We start from the raw sequence: 22,340 nt of genomic DNA, 5'->3' as shown, positions 1-22,340 counted from the left end.
AAGTTTTGTTTGTTTTTAAGGGCAGAAAGAGTGAGGTGTTGAGATTGAGGGGCTTCATCCTCAAAGTGGATTTCTTTCAAACAGTTTGATTTAAAATCGATGGTTGAGATTTAGTACAGTGTGAAACTATGTGTAATATCTACGGCAGGAAATCCAGATCCCTTAAGCTTAGTGTAGATAGGATTTATCTGCATTTATAGAATATATTTATTTATAGATAATAAATTAATGAGTAGCAAACTAGCAATCATAGTTGAAATAATTTTTTATTATACTTTATTTACTTTCGAACTAAACTTTGAATTACCAGAGCTAATTTTTCTAACAACTAGATGGTTACAAGAAATCATTTTACAATGTACTGCCTAGAATTACATGAAAATGAGAAGAAAGTAATTGAATGTGAGGTATACAAGCGTATGGAAACATAAGGTGTTAATTTACACTTGACAATGAAATGGAAACTTGCATTAGTGTGTTTGCTTCAACTCAAAGTAGATAAAAAGGTTTAAGTTTTGCCAAAGCTATACATAAAATTTTGGAAAATTTAAACGTACCAAAAAAGTTTGGAACAATGATTTAATAGTCTCTAACATCTAAGATCCCTTTGTCACTCGGTTTGTCGTGGGGACCTCAACCATAAATAACATACCTAAAATAATATCAACAAATTAAGGTTGTTCTTGTTCATATAGTTGTCAATGGTATTAGCATGACAATAGAACCGATGCACGTGCATTAGAAACAAAATGCCTTAAAATTGAATCAGTGCAAAGTTTGACAAGTTTGTAAGGAAAGGGATGAATGTCCTCAACGGCCATATCCTTATATGATGTTTGGAGAGTTTATTAAAAGGTGGGGATAGGGATTGTAGGATTCCCAAGTTTATGTTAAAGACACATTAAAATAAGGTGGTCTTTTATGAGATACAACCAACATTTCTATTGCTTTAAAGAATGAAAATGATGTATAAGAAGTACACAAAATTAGTGTGTGTTGCAATATTAAAAGTTTTAAACTATCACACTCACTAAAAATTTAGTGGTGAATTGTGAATTAACCTGTATACTTATTCGATCTTTTCAAAAAAATTATTTTTTGTCACGTTGAAGTCAACGAGTTTTGAACTTAAGATTTTAAACATACTATCCAAATCTTTCTTCAATAGACCGTCTAGACATCTTTCCAATTTTTTTTTTATAAGAACAAATAATATAGTTCTATTTAATAACCTTGGAGTTGAGTTAGGTTAGTATAAGTTAGGTTAGGATGGAAACTTGAGTGATCATTATATTAGGTTAGAGCAATCACACAAATGAATCAGATACTTATACTTTTATTCAAAATATTAAAACATTAGGTATATAATTAATCTCACTTATATGTTGTTGAAACACTAGTTTCTATGGGACTTATAATTCAATGACACACCAATATTTTCTCTCAAATGCTAGTCCCTTCAAGAAGTTTTTTCAGGCACATATATACCTGCACCATCTTTGACACCACATCAACGAAATACATCGTCAGACCAATATTTTGATATTACTATTAAGTCATGAGTGGATTTCGGAGATAATATATTTCTCTTGTGTTTAAAGAGTGCTCTAGACGGGTAGAACGGGAAATGCTCCAATGGCGAGGAAAGGTGGCTTTAAGCCTCAAATGCGGAGTGGAAACTTTACCTGCAAAAATATTAGCATTCTAACGGTCAAATCAATATTTAATTGAGGGAAATGCTAAGGAATTGGGTAGAATATGCGTGTAACGACCCAATTTTCATATTATTATTTTTATGTGTTAAAATATTTTATTTAACGTGGAATTGGATTCGACTCAATGTGAGAAAGGAATTTGACGGTTAGAGACGGTAATTTTTAGCATGTGTCAATGAAGTTTGAGAATGATGGTCATCAAGTGATTGTTGGAATTGAAATATCGAGTGATAAGTTGGAATAAGATTCGAATATGAATAAGTGATGTAACACGGTTAAGTGATTCATGAGGGAATCAGAGACTTATAGGATTTGTGGAGTTATGGAGTATTCCACGGGAGTATCTTTCGGAGAGTTTGATTGTTTGTACCTGTTTTGGAGTAGAGTTGTGAGTACCGTAGAATGTGAGTCTGTGGATGTTTCGTGCGAAGTTGACGTTTTAGCGGTTTGATAAGAATGGTTTATGCCGATATCATGATTGTTGACTATCTATCGACAAATTGAGGAACTGGCCGTCCTTGATCTCTTGTTGATAAATGGACAAAAATTGTGTTGGATGGGATAAATTAATTTTGTCAAACTTGGTAATGTGCAGTGTTTTGAACGTTTCGTTGGAGGGTCGGATACAGGAGTTATCCGGAGTTGTTTTAGTAGCGTAATTTTCGAGGGCGAAAATCTTTTAAGTGGGGGAGAGTTGTAACGACCCAATTTTCATATTATTATTTTTATGTGTTAAAATATTTTATTTAACGTGGCATTTTAATTAAGTTAATAACTAGGGTTATTTATCGAGTACTTTAGTTATTAAGCGAGTAGAGTGAGTTAACGCGTTATTGGGCCAAGCCAATTGGGCTTGAGGCCCAATGGGCCTTGAGTGTGTGTGAGGGGGCGCCCATTAAGGGCAAGGAAGAGAAAGAGAAATTCATTTCTCATGTTCTTTTGTGTTCTTGAGAGGAGAAGAGAGAGCTTGAGGAGCTAGGGCAAAGGGAGAGCTAGGGATTCGAGAGCTTCGTCGTGTTTTCTTCGAATCCAGGTAAGAGAGTAGATTTCATATTCGTGGGTGACTCGAGGAAGGGGAGAATGTCGATTTCTCCTCACCCGAACTTCCTCCACCCCATTTTCGTTTTAGTTTGGATGGATTTTCTTAATGGAAATCGATTCTAAGGTTCATAACATGTTTAACATGCTCTTATCATGATGTATGAACGAATCTAATGGTTAAAAACGAGATTTATAAAGGATTAAACTCAAGAACTTTGTGTTCTTGAGAGTTTTGAGTAAAAGTGTTAAATCTCTACTTTTTCGTAGTAAAAATGGTAGATCGGTGAAATGAACCGTCCTTTTGTGTTTAGATATGTTTGTTGCACTTGAATACAAACTCATTTGGGGTTTATAACATGAAAAATGGGATTTTTGGGTGAATTTGGGTGGAAATCGCATGTTTTGAGCAGTTCTGGCAGGAGCTGTTCGCTACAGCTCGCTGCAGCTCGCTACGAGCAGGTGAGCCACTGGTGTGGTTCGCTGAAGCTCGCTGACCTTCGCTTAGCGAACTGCTCGCTATAGCTCGCTAAGGCTCGCTTAGCCACCGTGACAGCACAGCACTTTGCTGTTTTGGAATTTGAATGACTTTGAGGGTTCTAACATGTTATATTATGTATTTTACCCAGTTTTTCGAGTAGATTCCGATTCCGGAGTTTGTTTTATGATAAAATGCATGCTTAATACACTTTACTTATATTATTAATATTGTGTTAAAAATGTGAGTAAATGCATTGTATGTGTTGATGATTGTTGATGATGTTTGTTTAAATATCAAAGAAGTATATTAAGGTGTTAATCAACTTAATAAAGACGGATATTAAGGTATAGTGTTATCTTAATAAAGACGGAATGTTGGATAGTGTTCCACATTTATAAATGACGAGCTTAATGCTAATTAAAATGATTGTGAGTGAATTCATGAAAAACATATACATGCATTCATGAATTGTTGTTGTATATTGGCTTGTCCAATAAAGACGGATATCGAACTATAATTGTTTGATAAAGACGGATATCGGAGGTGAGATACTCTGATAAAGACGATGGTACCACATGCATTAGAGGTGTCTAGAGGACATAGCATGAATGTGAAGCATTAGATTGCATTAGGGATTATGTGTGCATTTGATGATAAATGATGTTTGACACATACTTGGTAAATGTTGATTGTTAATCCGTATGTGAGGAGCAGAGTCCGTCATGACTATAAAATGAACAACGCAGGGTCCGTCATGACCATAATCTGAACAATGTATTTGTGGTGTTAGATTACATTAGGAACTTTATGTATATTCCTATTGGTAATTGAGTTATGTGATATTTGATGATGAATGTGCGTGTGAGTTAGTAGTATGCTTATAAATGAAGTATATGCATGATATATGATTATGCATGAATGATGGTGATGTATATGTATAATGTATGATTATGCAAGTTTTTATGATGAAGTGTTTAAGTACCATTTACTTACACTTGTATATTTTGAGTATGTTATCTAACTCTCTTTTATGTGTTATGTGCTGGACCGTTGGGGGTCCAGATTCACAGGTTTTGTGGTTATCTGTCGAGTCGTCGGTGAAGCTCCGCTCTGATTGTGACACGGGAAAGGGGTTTTATATGTATATAGAGTCTCCTTATCTAGGTTGTTTTGTATAGCTAATAAATACATTAGTTGATTTAACATTTGTATAAACAAGTATTTTTACTAATTAACTACATTAGTATTATTTTGATTGAAGAATGTAATACTCGAACCACAACTTTTATAATAACAAACTTTGATTTTCCGCCGCGTATTTTGAAAAAGATTTGTAATGGTAGAATTTTATTAAATAATGGGTTTGGGTGTTACAATTGGTATCAGAGCCCCGTTGTCTTCGGACTGTGTGGGTTATGTGTCGATCAGAGCAGGTCTGTGCAGTCAGACCAAGTGAGTATTGTGTGTCAGTCGCGTTTGTCTAACAATTTTGTTGTGTTTGTTTTGTGAAATCATTCATGTTGTTCGTTTAGGGACTATGAGTGATGTGAATTGGATTAGATTATCCATTCTTCTTGTGAGTAGATGTGTGAGTATTATACTTCTATGTTTATAATAGTTGTATATGCTTAGAGTTTAACCTTGGTGTAGTTTAAACTTGGTTGATTTATGCTTAATTGCTAATTGTTGATGATCCGGCATGATGTAAAACTGCATGTGACGATCCGGCATGATATAAAACTGCATGTGGTAATGATTTGAAATAATTTTAAAAATTAATATTATTTCTTAAAGATTTTGGTGAAAATATAGAGTTATTTTCTTTTGGGTGAGTGAAAGTTAAATTTTCAAAATGGTGAGAAGAGTAGGATATTAATGTGTCCTGGTATGTGTTTGTTATATGTTTGTTTATAACATGTGCTAGATGATTACTAGGCATTTGAATTGCTATGCGTTTTATGAGTAAAAACATGAAGATCTCATAATTCTATGTCGTGATTGTTGATGCATGATTCTAATTGTACTTTCAAGTCTATAATGATGTTATATGCTTGATGTTTTGGATTTTGTGGATTAGTGAGTCGAGAAAACGAGAGTTTAGTGAGCGTAAGTTCAAAACCGTAGCAGAGCACCCTGATTTTTGGATGTGCTCGCTAGGTGAAGAATGAACCTCGCTGAGTCTCGCTAAGTCTTGCTAAGTCCTGTGAATGTTTTTGACTTATCTCGCCGGGAGCTCTCCAGCTTTTGCTAAGCGAGGGAGCCAGACAAGAAATTTATTTTGTTGACGTCTTGTTCTGAGTTGATTGAATGTGAGTATGAATTATTGCTATGCAATGTTCATTTTTCTTGTGTTGTTTTGATTTCCTAACTTTGAGAAGTGAGGGAAGTATAGGTTACTTGAATGCTTGCATGAATTTGTGTTAGTGTTTAGGTATCGTGGGTTAGGTTTTGTCCCTTGTATGCGACATGCGTGTAAACGATGTCGATACTAGTTTCTTCTTAGGAAGAATATGTTTAGAGACGATAGAACAGTTAGGTGTGAGCACCGGAAGTTCTAGTGGAAGAGTAGGAGTGGGTTTGAGATAAGTGGGGGAGAAGGTTATATCCCTCCAAGATGTTTTGAATGTGGGAAGATGAGATGAGTAGAGATGTTCTTGAAGCGGAATATTCAGGAAGTGGTGACGTTGTTCGAAGTGGAATGGATGAGAACAACAAGTTGTGAGAAACTATTAGAAGAGGAGTTGTCGGACCAAGTGTTTCGCCGTGAGGCGTTAGTGAGATTGGTTAAGTGAGATGAAGAGTATTCGGAATGATTGGAGATCGTGTGTTGCACTAAAAGTATGGAGGCGTGTTTTGTGGACCAAAGTTGAAGTATCTGTTTGATCGAAATGAGTCGAATATGAGGAAGAGGAAGTGATTATGATTCTTGAGAGGTGATGAATTTGAAGTAAGTTGTCATCCAAGTGGATCGGATGTTGTAGCGGATTCTTGAGTAAGAAGTTTTACGTGAGTCGTGCATTTGGTAGTAGGTTGAATTGGTTGAACAATTTGGAGTTCTAAGTCTAGTGTGTGAAGTAATTTTCATAAGAGATGTGAAGATTAGTGAACCGTTGGTGTTCATTAATCGATGAAGGGAAGTAGGTTTTAAAGTAGATGAGAATGGAATTGCGAAATATCATAATAGGATTGGTATGCTTGTTGAATCATTGGAAGTAGGATAACGATTCGAAGGATTTTGTGAGAGGCTTGTCGAAGAAAAAGTGATTGGATTTGGATAATGACAGGGCAATTTGTGTCGAAGTTGAATGAGATCCTAGAAGTGGAGATGAAGCTTAATGAGAGGTATCATTTTTTGAATGATGAAGAATAAGAAAGTTAGCCGTTGGAGAACATGTTGAGAATGAGTAATAGGAGGTCATGTTGGAAGTGACTTGTGTTAGGTGAGAGTTTGCGAAAAGGATTACCGCACATGTGAGTAGATGTTGTGTTTGAGCACATATAGTAAGGAGTTGAAGGCGATGCCTAAGGTAAGTATCGGAGAGCATTTTGTAGTGCCCAAAAGATAAGAGTGAGTAAGTATTTGCTAAGGAATTTGGATTCATGGAATGGAAGAGTCGGTAGAGACTAGTTTTGTTAGATGCATCGTGGATGTTGATGTAATATGGTCATAATCGGTGACAATGAAATAAAGGATGTTAAATTGTTTCATCATGGATGATGGGACGGTAGTGATTTGGCGAATAAGAAACCGATGGGTGAATAAACGGAGAAGATTATGCTTGTTGCAATGCAAGATGATGAGGAACATCGATAGATGGATTATGGGCGAATTGAAGATGTCGTTTGGAATCAACGAGATAGACGTTATGGTTGTTTGGAGAACCAATTTTAGGCGGTAGTCTAATTTTGAAGTAGCGGATTGCTAAGGGATTAAGGAGAAGTGGTATTGGAAAGTGTTTGCGCTAAGGAATGCAAATATTGGTTGAGAGATTACTTGGGAACAGAGTAGTCGTATTGGATTCGACTCAATGTGAGAAAGGAATTTGACGGTTAGAGACGGTAATTTTTAGCATGTGTCAATGAAGTTTGAGAATGATGGTCATCAAGTGATTGTTGGAATTGAAATATCGAGTGATAAGTTGGAATAAGATTCGAATATGAATAAGTGATGTAACACGGTTAAGTGATTCATGAGGGAATCAGAGACTTATAGGATTTGTGGAGTTATGGAGTATTCCACGGGAGTATCTTTCGGAGAGTTTGATTGTTTGTACCTGTTTTGGAGTAGAGTTGTGAGTACCGTAGAATGTGAGTCTGTGGATGTTTCGTGCGAAGTTGACGTTTTAGCGGTTTGATAAGAATGGTTTATGCCGATATCATGATTGTTGACTATCTATCGACAAATTGAGGAACTGGCCGTCCTTGATCTCTTGTTGATAAATGGACAAAAATTGTGTTGGATGGGATAAATTAATTTTGTCAAACTTGGTAATGTGCAGTGTTTTGAACGTTTCGTTGGAGGGTCGGATACAGGAGTTATCCGGAGTTGTTTTAGTAGCGTAATTTTCGAGGGCGAAAATCTTTTAAGTGGGGGAGAGTTGTAACGACCCAATTTTCATATTATTATTTTTATGTGTTAAAATATTTTATTTAACGTGGCATTTTAATTAAGTTAATAACTAGGGTTATTTATCGAGTACTTTAGTTATTAAGCGAGTAGAGTGAGTTAACGCGTTATTGGGCCAAGCCAATTGGGCTTGAGGCCCAATGGGCCTTGAGTGTGTGTGAGGGGGCGCCCATTAAGGGCAAGGAAGAGAAAGAGAAATTCATTTCTCATGTTCTTTTGTGTTCTTGAGAGGAGAAGAGAGAGCTTGAGGAGCTAGGGCAAAGGGAGAGCTAGGGATTCGAGAGCTTCGTCGTGTTTTCTTCGAATCCAGGTAAGAGAGTAGATTTCATATTCGTGGGTGACTCGAGGAAGGGGAGAATGTCGATTTCTCCTCACCCGAACTTCCTCCACCCCATTTTCGTTTTAGTTTGGATGGATTTTCTTAATGGAAATCGATTCTAAGGTTCATAACATGTTTAACATGCTCTTATCATGATGTATGAACGAATCTAATGGTTAAAAACGAGATTTATAAAGGATTAAACTCAAGAACTTTGTGTTCTTGAGAGTTTTGAGTAAAAGTGTTAAATCTCTACTTTTTCGTAGTAAAAATGGTAGATCGGTGAAATGAACCGTCCTTTTGTGTTTAGATATGTTTGTTGCACTTGAATACAAACTCATTTGGGGTTTATAACATGAAAAATGGGATTTTTGGGTGAATTTGGGTGGAAATCGCATGTTTTGAGCAGTTCTGGCAGGAGCTGTTCGCTACAGCTCGCTGCAGCTCGCTACGAGCAGGTGAGCCACTGGTGTGGTTCGCTGAAGCTCGCTGACCTTCGCTTAGCGAACTGCTCGCTATAGCTCGCTAAAGCTCGCTTAGCCACCGTGACAGCACAGCACTTTGCTGTTTTGGAATTTGAATGACTTTGAGGGTTCTAACATGTTATATTATGTATTTTACCCAGTTTTTCGAGTAGATTCCGATTCCGGAGTTTGTTTTATGATAAAATGCATGCTTAATACACTTTACTTATATTATTAATATTGTGTTAAAAATGTGAGTAAATGCATTGTATGTGTTGATGATTGTTGATGATGTTTGTTTAAATATCAAAGAAGTATATTAAGATGTTAATCAACTTAATAAAGACGGATATTAAGGTATAGTGTTATCTTAATAAAGACGGAATGTTGGATAGTGTTCCACATTTATAAATGACGAGCTTAATGCTAATTAAAATGATTGTGAGTGAATTCATGAAAAACATATACATGCATTCATGAATTGTTGTTGTATATTGGCTTGTCCAATAAAGACGGATATCGAACTATAATTGTTTGATAAAGACGGATATCGGAGGTGAGATACTCTGATAAAGACGATGGTACCACATGCATTAGAGGTGTCTAGAGGACATAGCATGAATGTGAAGCATTAGATTGCATTAGGGATTATGTGTGCATTTGATGATAAATGATGTTTGACACATACTTGGTAAATGTTGATTGTTAATCCGTATGTGAGGAGCAGAGTCCGTCATGACTATAAAATGAACAACGCAGGGTCCGTCATGACCATAATCTGAACAATGTATTTGTGGTGTTAGATTACATTAGGAACTTTATGTATATTCCTATTGGTAATTGAGTTATGTGATATTTGATGATGAATGTGCGTGTGAGTTAGTAGTATGCTTATAAATGAAGTATATGCATGATATATGATTATGCATGAATGATGGTGATGTATATGTATAATGTATGATTATGCATGTTTTTATGATGAAGTGTTTAAGTACCATTTACTTACACTTGTATATTTTGAGTATGTTATCTAACTCTCTTTTATGTGTTATGTGTTGGACCGTTGGGGGTCCAGATTCACAGGTTTTGTGGTTATCTGTCGAGTCGTCGGTGAAGCTCCGCTCTGATTGTGACACGGGAAAGGGGTTTTATATGTATATAGAGTCTCCTTATCTAGGTTGTTTTGTATAGCTAATAAATACATTAGTTGATTTAACATTTGTATAAACAAGTATTTTTACTAATTAACTACATTAGTATTATTTTGATTGAAGAATGTAATACTCGAACCACAACTTTTATAATAACAAACTTTGATTTTCCGCCGCGTATTTTGAAAAAGATTTGTAATGGTAGAATTTTATTAAATAATGGGTTTGGGTGTTACAATGCGTACCTTAGGTGTTTGAGATATGTGTGTATTATATAGGTCAAGCCTTCCATGAGTATGCATGTGACAATTCCACTACCTTAGTGGAGCCGCGAATGGTTCTATTTTGGTACTATGCTGAATTTCTATTGGTTGAGGTCGTGTGCTATAGAGGACGTGGTTGTCCTTGCTTTTTGTGGTTATCCCATATTTAGTAACATATATTGGAGTTTGGAGTCTTGGGCCTTGTTGGCATTGAGTTTTAGTCCAATCCGAAACAAATAGTTATTGTATTAATTCTTTCCAAATATTTTTTAACAAGAAGAAATGATATATTTCTATTTTGTAAAAAACAATAATAATATATTTCTATGGCTTAAATGCAGTTTTGCCCCTGTTTTGATTAAATCGGAATTTTACCCCCTCTGTTTTAAAACGCGGACTTTTACCCCCCCTGTTTTATAATTTGTTGGATTTTGCCCCCCCTAAAATTCTGCTTTCGAGTCACAACTTTAAAGCTTCGCACACAACTCAATTTTGATCAATAATTTACCAAAAGGATACCGAAATGACCGTAATCGAGTTATATTTCCACATAATCAAACCCCACTGAATTTGGAGTTACAAAAAGAGATTAATTACCGTTTTAGTGAAGGTATGTCCCCTAAAATTCTGCAAAAAAATCTGCTTTCGAGCCACAACTTCAAAGCTTCGCATACAACTCAATTTGGATCCATAATTCACCAAACGGCTACCTAAACGACCGTAATCGAGTTATCTTTCCACATAATCAAACCCCACTGAATTTGGAGTTACAAAGAGAGATTAATTACCATTTTAGTGAAGGTATGTCCCCAAAATTCTGCAAAAAATCTGCTTTCGAGTCACAACTTCAAAGCTTCGCATACAACTCAATTTGGATCCATAATTCACCAAATGGCTACCGAAATGACCGTAATCGAGTTAGCTTTCCACAGAATCAAACCCCACTAAATTTGGAGTTACAGAGAGATATTAATTTCCGTTTTAGTGAAGGTCTGTCCAATTACTAATTCTGCAGAAATCTACTTGTGATCTTCAAATTCAACATCGTCTACCGAACACATCGTAACTCCAAATTCGACGAAATTGAAATGCCAACAAGGGTAATTTCGTTAGATTTCCATACATGTAAATAGTATTAAAAAATGAGCTACAGGGTGAGAGGAATGACGAGAATACCAGTAGTAGTTTCATACGATAATTAATTTGAACAGACCTTCACTAAAACAGTAATTAATCTCTCTCTGTAACTCCAAATTTAGTGGAGTTTGATTCTGTGGAAAACTAACTCGATTGCGGTCGTTTCGGTACTAGTTTGGTGAATTATTGATCCAAATTGAGTTCTGTGCGTAGCTTTGAACTTGAGGCTCAGAAGCAGATTTTGTGCAAAATTTTGGTGGGGGGCAAAATCCAACAAATTATAAAATAGGGTGGGTAAAATTCCGCATTTTAAAATAGGGGGTAAAATTCCGCATTTTTCAAAATAGGGGGGGTAAAACTGCATTTAAGCCTATTTCTATTTAATAGCTTTCGAGTTGTGTTGGATTAGGATGGAAACTCAAGATCATCATATTGGGTTTGATTTGACCAAGGTTGTCAAAACCAGATCGGACCGGCCGGTTCGATCGGTTGGACCGTGAACCGGGCCTGCATCCGGGCTGATTTGACCCCAGAACCGTGCTGCAAAGGAACCGGATTCAAAACTGGAAACCGGCGCAGAACCGGGATAAATCGGAAAATCGACGGTCCAACGTTTTTTCCGGTGTGGGCAATTAAAAAAAAAAAAAAAAATCAAACAGCGTTGTTTAAGGTTCAGAAATCATGGTCTTCGATTACAGGTTTAGAAACCACCATGGTCTTCCTTTACAGATTCAACATCTTCAGTTAGAGACTCAAAAACTTTTTAGATGAAATAAAGATCAAGATGTAAACATGAAATGCAATTCATAACAAAAAAAATCAAATGAATAGTTGAGTCAAGAAAAAAAAAAGATGAGGATAGCTTCATTGCATGTGTGTGAATGAAGAGGATGGGTATATGATTGTTGTTGCTGCTGCTTTCTTTTGGCTTGTGAATAACATCGACTGACGGCTGCTTCCTTTACACAACAGCACCACACTTATTCCTTAGCAACAATAATTTAGGGTTATGTTAATAAGTGGTCTTTAGGCCCAACGACTTTACTTTTTTGGTGAATATAACTATATCATTTTAATTCACATGTAATCATAAATAAAATTAAATATTTATCATTTTAATTTTTAAAAAATATGAGAAATTGTTGAGTGAATTTAATTTTTATAGTGTGAAATATGAATATTATATGTTTTTTTACAACAAAAATACAAATATTATATTAACTCTAGTGAATTATTTCTTAATATAAAAATAAAAATAAAAACGGTCTGACCCGATTGAACCCCGGTCCGACCAATTGAACCTTGAACCAGTGAGTATGCCAGTTCGATGACCGGTCCAATTCTGATTACCTTGGATTTGACACAAAATAGTTTTATTCAATTTTTTTAGATATTAGGTATATGATTAATCTCACTTGAATTTCATGGATAATTATTATTAGCTTTCTATGAAACGAAAGCTTAACAGATGAAATATCAATTGCTTTGTATTTTTTTTAGGGTCGGCTTGGCGAGCCAATCCTATAATTTCACAAAAATAATATCAGTCATATGTCTTGCTAGCCATACAACACTCACCAACAAGGATGAATGTGGCATAATTAGCCAACTGAACCTTTTTAATTGCTTTGTATTTATATATAAAGGGGGGGAAAGAAAAGTTATTAACTATGTAATAACAGAAAACTAAACATAAAAAATAAAAATAAAAACCACTAGGTTTGATCTAGTGGTGTTTGGGTAGTATGCTATGCTATATGTCATGGGTTCGTTCCCCAGCTCATTGTTAAAAAATTTACCGTAAATTTCTACACTTTTTTATTTTAAAATAAAGACACCCGATAATTTGGAGTTCTCACATAGGTAAGTAAGTATGACACAACTTTATATTAAAATTTATATTAATTAAAAAAGAGAGCATATTTTACAATTTAAACAAGTTTATTACACAACTTCCTTAAATAGTGTCACGGAGGTACTAATTAGTAATTTTTGAAGGTGAAAAAAATAGAAGAAAGAGGCGTTTGGATTGTGTTTTCCTTTTTTAAAGACGCTTCTTTCAAAGATAAAACGATTGTATGAAAGACAAGTTAAGAGATTAGAGAGAAAGAGAAACACACAATGATATTTTATACTGTTAACTAGGGTTACATTTAGTCCCCTCACATCTGAGAGTTTATTCACCAAAATCACAAATATTAAAGTTGCTCAGAAACTCGGTCCAAGACATCCTGCTCAGACATCAAGACCAAGACTTTGCTCAAGATATTACTGATTAAGAGACTTGCCTTGCTTAAGACACTATTGTTCTTAAGACTTCCTTTTAAAAAAGATTGTATGTTTTTGCTTACACTTGAAACTCTATTAGAGTGGTAAGGTTATAGTTAAGCGTGGAGTTGTTTCCAAACAACTTAGATATTCTAATATAAAAATTTGTAAGAATTTATCTAAGTGTTTATGCTTTACAAATATTCGCGGATAAATACAGAGTATTGCAAAGTTGACAGATACAATTTTGTTGTGTGGGTATGCAAGCCTTCAAAGTTGCTCAAGGTACCATATTAATAGAAGACTTGAATAGAGTCGTTAATGAAAACTTCAGGTACAAAATCTATCCGTTGGAAATATAACTAGCTTAGTTACTTTTCTTTCCTTAAATGATCATTCCAGTTACATAAGTAATTCTCAATCCTTAGCAAAAGAAGGAAGTATCGGTTGAGTTTTATTGGAAATGGCCTTTCTTCAACCTTGTTGACTGTGAGCGTGCTTCATGTAGCATTTAATGCACCAGGGACAAATTGTCTTGAGCATGTCAAATAATGTTGACTTTCTTGAGCAAGAGGACAAATGTGTTAGTCCTAAGAGTAGTGTCTTCAAAGAAGTACAATACTTGACACTGTCACTTCAGAATTTTGGGGAAGCTTGATCTTCTTCAGAGTTGCGCTTCAGCTCGAAATCATCACTTGCTTAGTTGTTCTTCAGACCCAGTCTTCAAATGAATTTCTAGATTCTTCATTCTTGGTTGAACAGCTAGTTCAGTGTGTTGATTTTGTTGACTCTCTTCCGATGTTCTCTTGCTTCAGCATCTCTCTGCTTCAGAACGCACATATATTTAGAACTCTGTTGGTTGTCAGAGTTGACTAAACCTTTAGAGTTTGACTATGTAGCACGTTTAGTATGTTCTTCAGATGCAAATATCTACTTTCAAAAGTAGTGTTTCAATATGTTATTGAGATCCATCAAAATTAATGGTTTATGGATTTTTGTTGAATACCCGTGTTTTTTTTTTTAAGGAGACTACCATTAATCTTGATAAGTCTCAATAACATATAAAATGATTTTCAATTTCTTTAAAAAAAAATTATGAATAATCTATATGTACCCTTGGGGCACTTGTTAGTGTACTATAAAAAGAAATTTGACTTTGAAACTTATGCATTTCATATTTTTATAAGTCAAACATGGTTTATTTCAAGATAAAATTACCATTTGAAGTAGCCTTAACATGTGCCCTTAGGACACATGTTAGCATGACTCTAATCCATATGATATAAAATTTTAATCCAATGATAAATTTTGTAAAATTCATATTAATTATAATGTTATTTATAATTTGTGCACCGTAGCTAATACAAGCAGTGTGAACTTTTGACTTTTTGAGTGGTGTCTTGTTAGACATGGCCTACAGGTTTAAATACTTATCATCAAACACTTGATAGCAGCAAGCTGTCTAGGAATAGTTTTTAATTTTCTATAGAACATTGAAAACTTGTGCAAATGTAAACAGAGCAACGGCTGGATAATATTTGCAGCATTATTGTATGGTGAATTAAAAGAATTAACAAACTATAGTTTATGAAGAAATTATTTGGGAAAAACAACAGAGTTGGAAATTGGGAAGGATAATGTACATTTTCAAACAATTTAGCATAGTTTAAAATTAGTTTATTTTTTAAATCCTAAACCCCACTTTAACACATTTATAAAGGGGTATTAAGGGCTTGTTTAAAACAGTTTTGCTTTTTAATGTGTTTTATAAAAAAAAAATTGAAGAAACTAAATTAACCCACCTAAATATGTTTTATAAATTAGATTTTAAAAACAGTTTTTAAGAAGCAAAACACATATAACATGTTTTAGTTTTTTAGGTTTTAAAACAATAAAATTAGAAACAGTTTTTTAAAACATTTTTGAAAAAAAGGGCTTTCAAACATGTTTTTTCTTTTTAAATTTTTTAAAAATGGTTTCCAACGGGTCCTAAGTTTTACCGTGCATTTTTTATTTCGATTTATTATTTTTTCTTTGGACAAAACTTATATGCATTTCTTTAGATTCAGTTTTTCCTGTTCATCTCAAAAAAATTTAGTTATTTATATTTTTTTAATTAAAAAAAGAAAAAGAAAATTGCTTTTAAATAAAAATAACTTTCTCCCATGTATCTAGTACAATAAGAACTGTGTATATGGAACTGTACATAAGTTTGGTCTTTTTTCCTCCACCATACCTACACCATTTTCTTCCTACCATCCCACATTTCACATACCCTTACCCCCTAATTCGAGTCGGTGGCCCATCTCATCACCACCACCCCGTGATTTCTAGTCGGCGCTAAACATATTAATTTCGGTGTAAGAATCATTAACGAGGGAAATGAAATGGTGCACGAAAGATTAATTCTAATGGATTGAGATAAGTCATGATTTCAGAGAAACACCGATGGAAGAAGATGAAAGTGAAGGATTTGCGATGATAAATTAAAATAAAACAAGGACTAGTTAATGCTTAAAGTAAGATGAGAAATAAAGTGGAGAGAAAATAAAGCAATTTTTTAGTAAAGCGGATACAAAATTTTATTTTTTATTTTTTAAATTCAACTAATAATATGATGTGTCAAAAATATGAATTTTGATTAGTTGAGTGTGTAATGATGATTTTACACTTTTTGTTTATATATATATATATATATATATATATATATATATATATATATATATATATATATATATATATATTGCTTTCGCTACCAGTTTAATCTGGTTCAGGGGACAGTTATGGCATCAAGTGGTTTCAGCCCCCTTCCGATCGCAGTTGCAAGGATCAAACCATGGTGTTCCCTACCAAGTTCAGTGTCAATCACCACTAAACTAACTAATGATTGGTATACAGTATTAATTTGAAATAGGCTTCAATGCAGTTTTGCCCCCCCTATTTTGATTAAATCGGAATTTTACCCCCCTGTTTTAAAACGCGGACTTTTACCCCCCTGTTTTATAATTTGTTGGATTTTGCCCCCCCTAAAATTCTGCTTTCGAGTCACAACTTTAAAGTTTCGCACACAACTCAATTTTGATCAATAATTTACCAAAAGGATACCGAAATGACCGTAATCGAGTTATCTTTCCACATAATCAAACCCCACTTAATTTGGATTTACAAAGAGAGATTAATTACCATTTTAGTGAAGGTATGTCCCCAAAAATTCTGCAAAAAATCTGCTTTCGAGTCACAACTTCAAAGCTTCGCATACAACTCAATTTGGATCCATAATTCACCAAACGGCTACCGAAATGACCGTAATCGAGTTATCTTTCCACATAATCAAACCCCACTGAATTTGGAGTTACAAAGAGAGATTAATTACCGTTTTAGTGAAGGTATGTCCCCAAAATTCTGCAAAAAATCTGCTTTCGAGTCACAACTTCAAAGCTTCGCATACAACTCAATTTGGATCCATAATTCACCAAATGGCTACCAAAATGACCGCAATCGAGTTAGCTTTCCACAGAATCAAACCCCACTAAATTTGGAGTTACAGAGTGAGATTAATTACCGTTTTAGTGAAGGTCTGTCCAATTACTAATTCTGCAGAAATCTACTTGTGATCTTCAAATTCAACATCGTCTACCGAACACATCGTAACTCCAAATTCGACGAAATTGAAATTCCAACAAGGGTAATTTCGTTATATTTCCATACATGTAAATAGTATTAAAAAATGAGCTACAGGGTGAGAGGAATGACGAGAATACCGGTAGTAGTTTCATACGATAATTAATTTGAACAGACCTTCACTAAAACAGTAATTAATCTCTCTCTGTAACTCCAAATTTAGTGGAGTTTGATTCTGTGGAAAACTAACTCGATTGCGGTCGTTTCGGTACCAGTTTGGTGAATTATTGATCCAAATTGAGTTCTGTGCGTAGCTTTGAACTTGAGGCTCAAAAGCAGATTTTGTGCAAAATTTTGGTGGGGGGGCAAAATCCAACAAATTATAAAATAGGGGGGTAAAATTCCGCATTTTAAAATAGGGGGGGTAAAATTCCGCATTTTTCAAAATAGGGGGGGTAAAACTGCATTTAAGCCTTTGAAATAAAAAAAAATAGAGAGAATGGTCCATAAAAGTGGGTCATTGAGAGATGTTTATTTTGAGAGATGAGAGGACCAATTGACAACCGTTGGATTAATATCAACTAATGAAATTAAATTTGTCATTAAACAATGCACTCGCACGTCGCACCATATCTTTTCAACGGAACTTTGGAGATGCATCATCATCGATTCATCGGATTCAGTTTAATGTTGACAATCAATTTGATTTCCATTGAATTGTTTTTCTTTTTAATTGAGAAATTTCACTTGGCAACACCCAATTAAATTGATTTCCATGGCTTATGATTTTCAACATTAAGAATTCCATGTTTTCCACAAATTTGAATGATGAGTGTCGTAGGGTGCCGAAGAAAAACTGTGTTAATGCTATTGTTGGGTTTTAGTTTAGTATCATGAAGAGATTAGAGCATGTGAAGGAAGATTAATCCTCTCATCTTCATTACTTCTACCAAAAAGATGAAGGTGCTTGCGTATAGTCGTACACCATAGAGAAGGGCACGTGAGAAGATAAAACATTAAAGAGTTAAATATATTTTTTGTCTCTATTGTTTTTCAGAATTTTTATTTTAGTCCATGAAGAATTTTTTCACATTTTTTAAGCCATGAAATTTTTTATGTCGATGTTTTTAGTCTTTGCTTTTAATCAAATTATTGTATACTTTCACATTTTTGAATAATCTTTAATATTCATGTTTATAATATTATAATAACATCTCCGATAAAAATAAAATTTAGATTTTTTTAACATAAGATGAATTATTTATGAATTTTTGTGTGAAAAAAACTAAAAAATTCATATTTAATTCATCTCTTAATGAAAAAAATTAAACTTTTGTAAGACTCTTACATGGCAATCGGGCGGGGCGGGGACGGATATTGCCCTCCCCAAATCCAAACCCATAAAGTTCGGGTATCCCCAAACTCATCACAATTCCGAGCGGGAATAAAATGTATAACCCCGGTAACTCAAACCCAACGGCAACGGGGTATCCCCGTTACGCCTCTTTCCACGTGAATTTGAATTGTATTTTAGTATTTCCTTTATCAAGAAAAGAAGTTAAATGTCCAAAATTATTTTGTTTCAACAATATTTTTTTAAATAAAGAAAAAAAATAGAGAAAATTATTTGTTTAATACTCAAATTTAAAATAAAAATAAACATATGAATGTAATTTAAGAAATTGTTTAAGGGTTTCAAATGTAAAATAGATAAAATCTAACTTTAGTATAAGCGGGGCGGGTTCGCGGTGGGTATCAATGTCCCATTACTCGCCTCAAACCCATCTTTTGAAATCGGAGAAAACCCAAATCCGGTCAACTCGGATTTTCCCCGTCAAAGTGGGTAGGATTTGGGCGGGTACTCACGGGTATGAGTTTTATTGCCAGAGTGATTCATATAATGTACCAAACATGACCGCAAAAAAAAATTAAAAATTTCAAATGATACTAGCTGGACACCCGTGCGTCCGCACGGGAGTCGCGGCGTTGCCGCTCCTCACTTGCTAACATGAAATAATAATTTACTGGAAAGTAATTTAGAAGATAAAAAAACAAATAAGAAATGATATAATATTTGGTAAAAAAAAAATAGAAAAAGAACAATGGTAAAACCATTACAAAAAAACCTCAGATATCCGTATTAGTATAATATGAATTTTGTTCAAAAAAAATATATAAATATAGATAATGGAGAAATCATGGAAAAATAGGCTACCTTATTAATATATTAGTAAAAACATCGTCTTGTAAAAATAACCAAAAACTTATGTCTGTGTATTCAATATATGAGTATAAATATAGTCCCGTAAAAATTATTAGAAAATAGGCAACCTTATTAATATGTTAGTGAAAATATAGGTCTCACAAAAATCATCAAAATAATTAGGTCACCCTATTAAATATTAAATATGAGTATAACCCGTAAAATTGTAAAAAAAAAAATAGACAACATAAAAAATAAGTTTACATGTTAATATATGAGTATAAATATAGGTTCCGCATATATTATAAAAGAACATGCAAGCTTATTAATATGAGTAAAAAACATAGGTCCCACAAACATTACACAAAACATTAGGTCATTGTATTAACATATGAGTATAAATATAGATCTCACAAAAAATAGTAAAAAATTGGAAACTTTATTAATAAGAGTAAAAGCATATAGCCCTGCAGAAATCAAACAAAAGATTATATCATTGTGTTAATATATGAGTATAAATATATGTCATGTAGAAATTATGAAAGAATTGACAACCTTATTAATATATTAATAAAAAACATAGGTCTCGTAAAAATCAACAAAATAATTAGGTCCATGTATTAATATATGATCTATTATAATCCGTAAAATTATAAAAAATTAATTTTTTTTATTAAATTATGATTAAAAATATAAATCTTGTAGAAATTAAAAACAAAAAAGGTTATGGTATTAATATATGAGTATAAATATACGTGCTACATAAATTATTAAAGAACGGGAAACCTTATTAATAAGAAGAAAAATATAGGTCCCTCAGAATTTACACAAAAGATGATGTCCTCGTATTAATATATGAGTATAACTCGTAAAATTAATAAAAATATATACAACTTTATTAATATATGAGTAAAAATATAAGGCCCGTAGATATAACCAAAAATATTATGTTCCCATATTAATATGAATATAACCTGTAAATTATTAAAAAAAAATAGACAACATAATATATTAGTAAAACACAAGTTCCGTGAGACTAAATATAAATTCTGCATAATGTATTGGTCAATCTATTTCAAAAGAATGACCAATGTATTGATGACAAGTGAATTTTTTGTTCCGGTAAAATAAAAGGTAATTTATTTCTCATAAAATTAATTTGTCCTTATATCAACAACAAAATATCTTCCAAAACAAAACTTCTAAAAAAATGTCATTTATTTTTTAACTTTGTATTTAATTCTTTTTTTTTTAAACTAAAAGTATCATCCACACAATCCTGCAGAGACCAATCCCCTCGAGATGACTAAGAATTCTTATTGTTTTAGTCTCAACATTTTTTTGGGAGTTTTTCAATTATATTAGTAAAACACAAGTTCCGTGAGACTAAATATAAATTCTGCATAATGTATTGGTCAATCTATTTCAAAAGAATGACCAATATATTGATGACAAGTGAATTTTTTGTTCCGGTAAAATAAAAGGTAATTTATTTCTCAAAAAATTAATTTGTCCTTATATCAACAACAAAATATCTTCCAAAAAAAACTTCTAAAAAAATGTCATTTATTTTTTAACTTTGTTTTTAATTTTTTTTTTAAACTAAAAGTATCATCCGCACAACCCTGCAGAGACCAATCCCCTCGAGATGACTAAGAATTCTTATTGTTTTAGTCTCAATATTTTTTCGGGAGTTTTTCAAATTTTCTCCCACCATATTCTGATATTAAATTAATTAAATATAGGACAAAACTTAGAAACAGTTCCATAGGTACTGTTGATACTGTTCACCAATTAAAATGCGACACCTGAATTAATTTATTCGTCATTAATAATTTATTAAACCCCGTCAGTTCACCATTATCTAAAAATCTAAAAGTGAAACTGGGTTTTTAATTTTCACAGTTATTATCAACATTGATTGTATCATTGAAAGTGAAATCAACAATAACAACAGTATAAACATGCCAATAACCCCCAACCATGGAGAGGCTTTGATAAAAGACCAACAAAGTTAAAAAATTGTTTGAGTCCTCCCATTGTTAAGCCATAAGTTGGGAAGGTGAAAAACGAACGGATGAATTGAAGGAAAGAGTAGTGATGATCTCCATCGCTTTACTCTTCTCTTCCACTTGCTCGACGAAATTCGAATTGACAACGTGAATTTTATTAAAATTGAAATTAGTGATATGGAATAAATTAATCCATGTGTCATGTTTTCAATTGGTCACGGTAAAAACCATTTCTATGGTTGTACAAAAAAAAACAGTTTCTATGGAACTGTTTATAAGTTTTGTTCTTAAATATATTTAGTTGAATTAAAAATTAACTTAATTGAATATTGGCTTGAAGTCCATAAATGAATTTGATATTAAAAAAAAAATTCAAAAATATATGTGTAGACAAATATAAAATAAACGGACAAATATAACATTAATATTTTATTCTTTTTAAGTAATTAGTATTGCTGGCTTATTGATGAAAACTTTCCATATAAAACTTTTCAAAAAATAAAAAAACGGAAACATAAAATAAAAGGACAACTATTTTTGTTTTAAGTAAGATTAAAAAAAAAAATATGTGTAGACAAATATAGCATTAATATTTTATTTTTTTACGTAATTAAAAAAATGGATTTGTAGATAAAAAGAAAAAAAAATGTGGGAGAAGAGGTAATTTAGATTAAAAAATAAATAAAAATAAGGTGATGTAATTTAATTTGGGTTACATACAAAAAATTGGATTTGTAGGTAAAAAGAAAAAAAAGTGTAATCTACCTATATTAACAAAAACGTGGCAAGATGGTCGATGCCCATTTAATAAATATGTATAGGATATATCGATGCCCAGTTAATAATTGTTTTTATTTACTAAAAAATTGAATTTGTATAAAGTGAGGTATTTGAATTTGGGTTACATACAAAAAATTGAATTTTTAGATAAAAAGAAAAAAAGCGTGAAAGAAGTAACAAATAAAGTGGAGTTTTGTGGTTATAACTGGCCATTTAACTCATATTGATTATAGGGGGCTGCTAACTTAGACCCAGTTGGGT

At 33.1% G+C, this 22,340-nt stretch overlaps 1 non-coding gene across 1 annotated transcript; it reads right to left on the bottom strand.

Annotated features, from left to right (window-relative positions):
• Positions 1–12,689: 12,689 nt before the first annotated feature.
• On the bottom strand, positions 12,690–12,816 carry LOC123903418. The gene has a single exon (XR_006807993.1). It is a non-coding gene; the product is annotated as a U11 spliceosomal RNA (small nuclear RNA).
• Positions 12,817–22,340: the final 9,524 nt, after the last annotated feature.

The sequence above is a fragment of the Trifolium pratense genome, linkage group LG1, assembly GCF_020283565.1.
Source record: "Trifolium pratense cultivar HEN17-A07 linkage group LG1, ARS_RC_1.1, whole genome shotgun sequence".
Lineage (NCBI taxonomy): Eukaryota > Viridiplantae > Streptophyta > Magnoliopsida > Fabales > Fabaceae > Trifolium > Trifolium pratense.
Note: the sequence above shows the minus strand (reverse complement) of the source record. Positions and strands in the feature narration are given on the sequence as shown.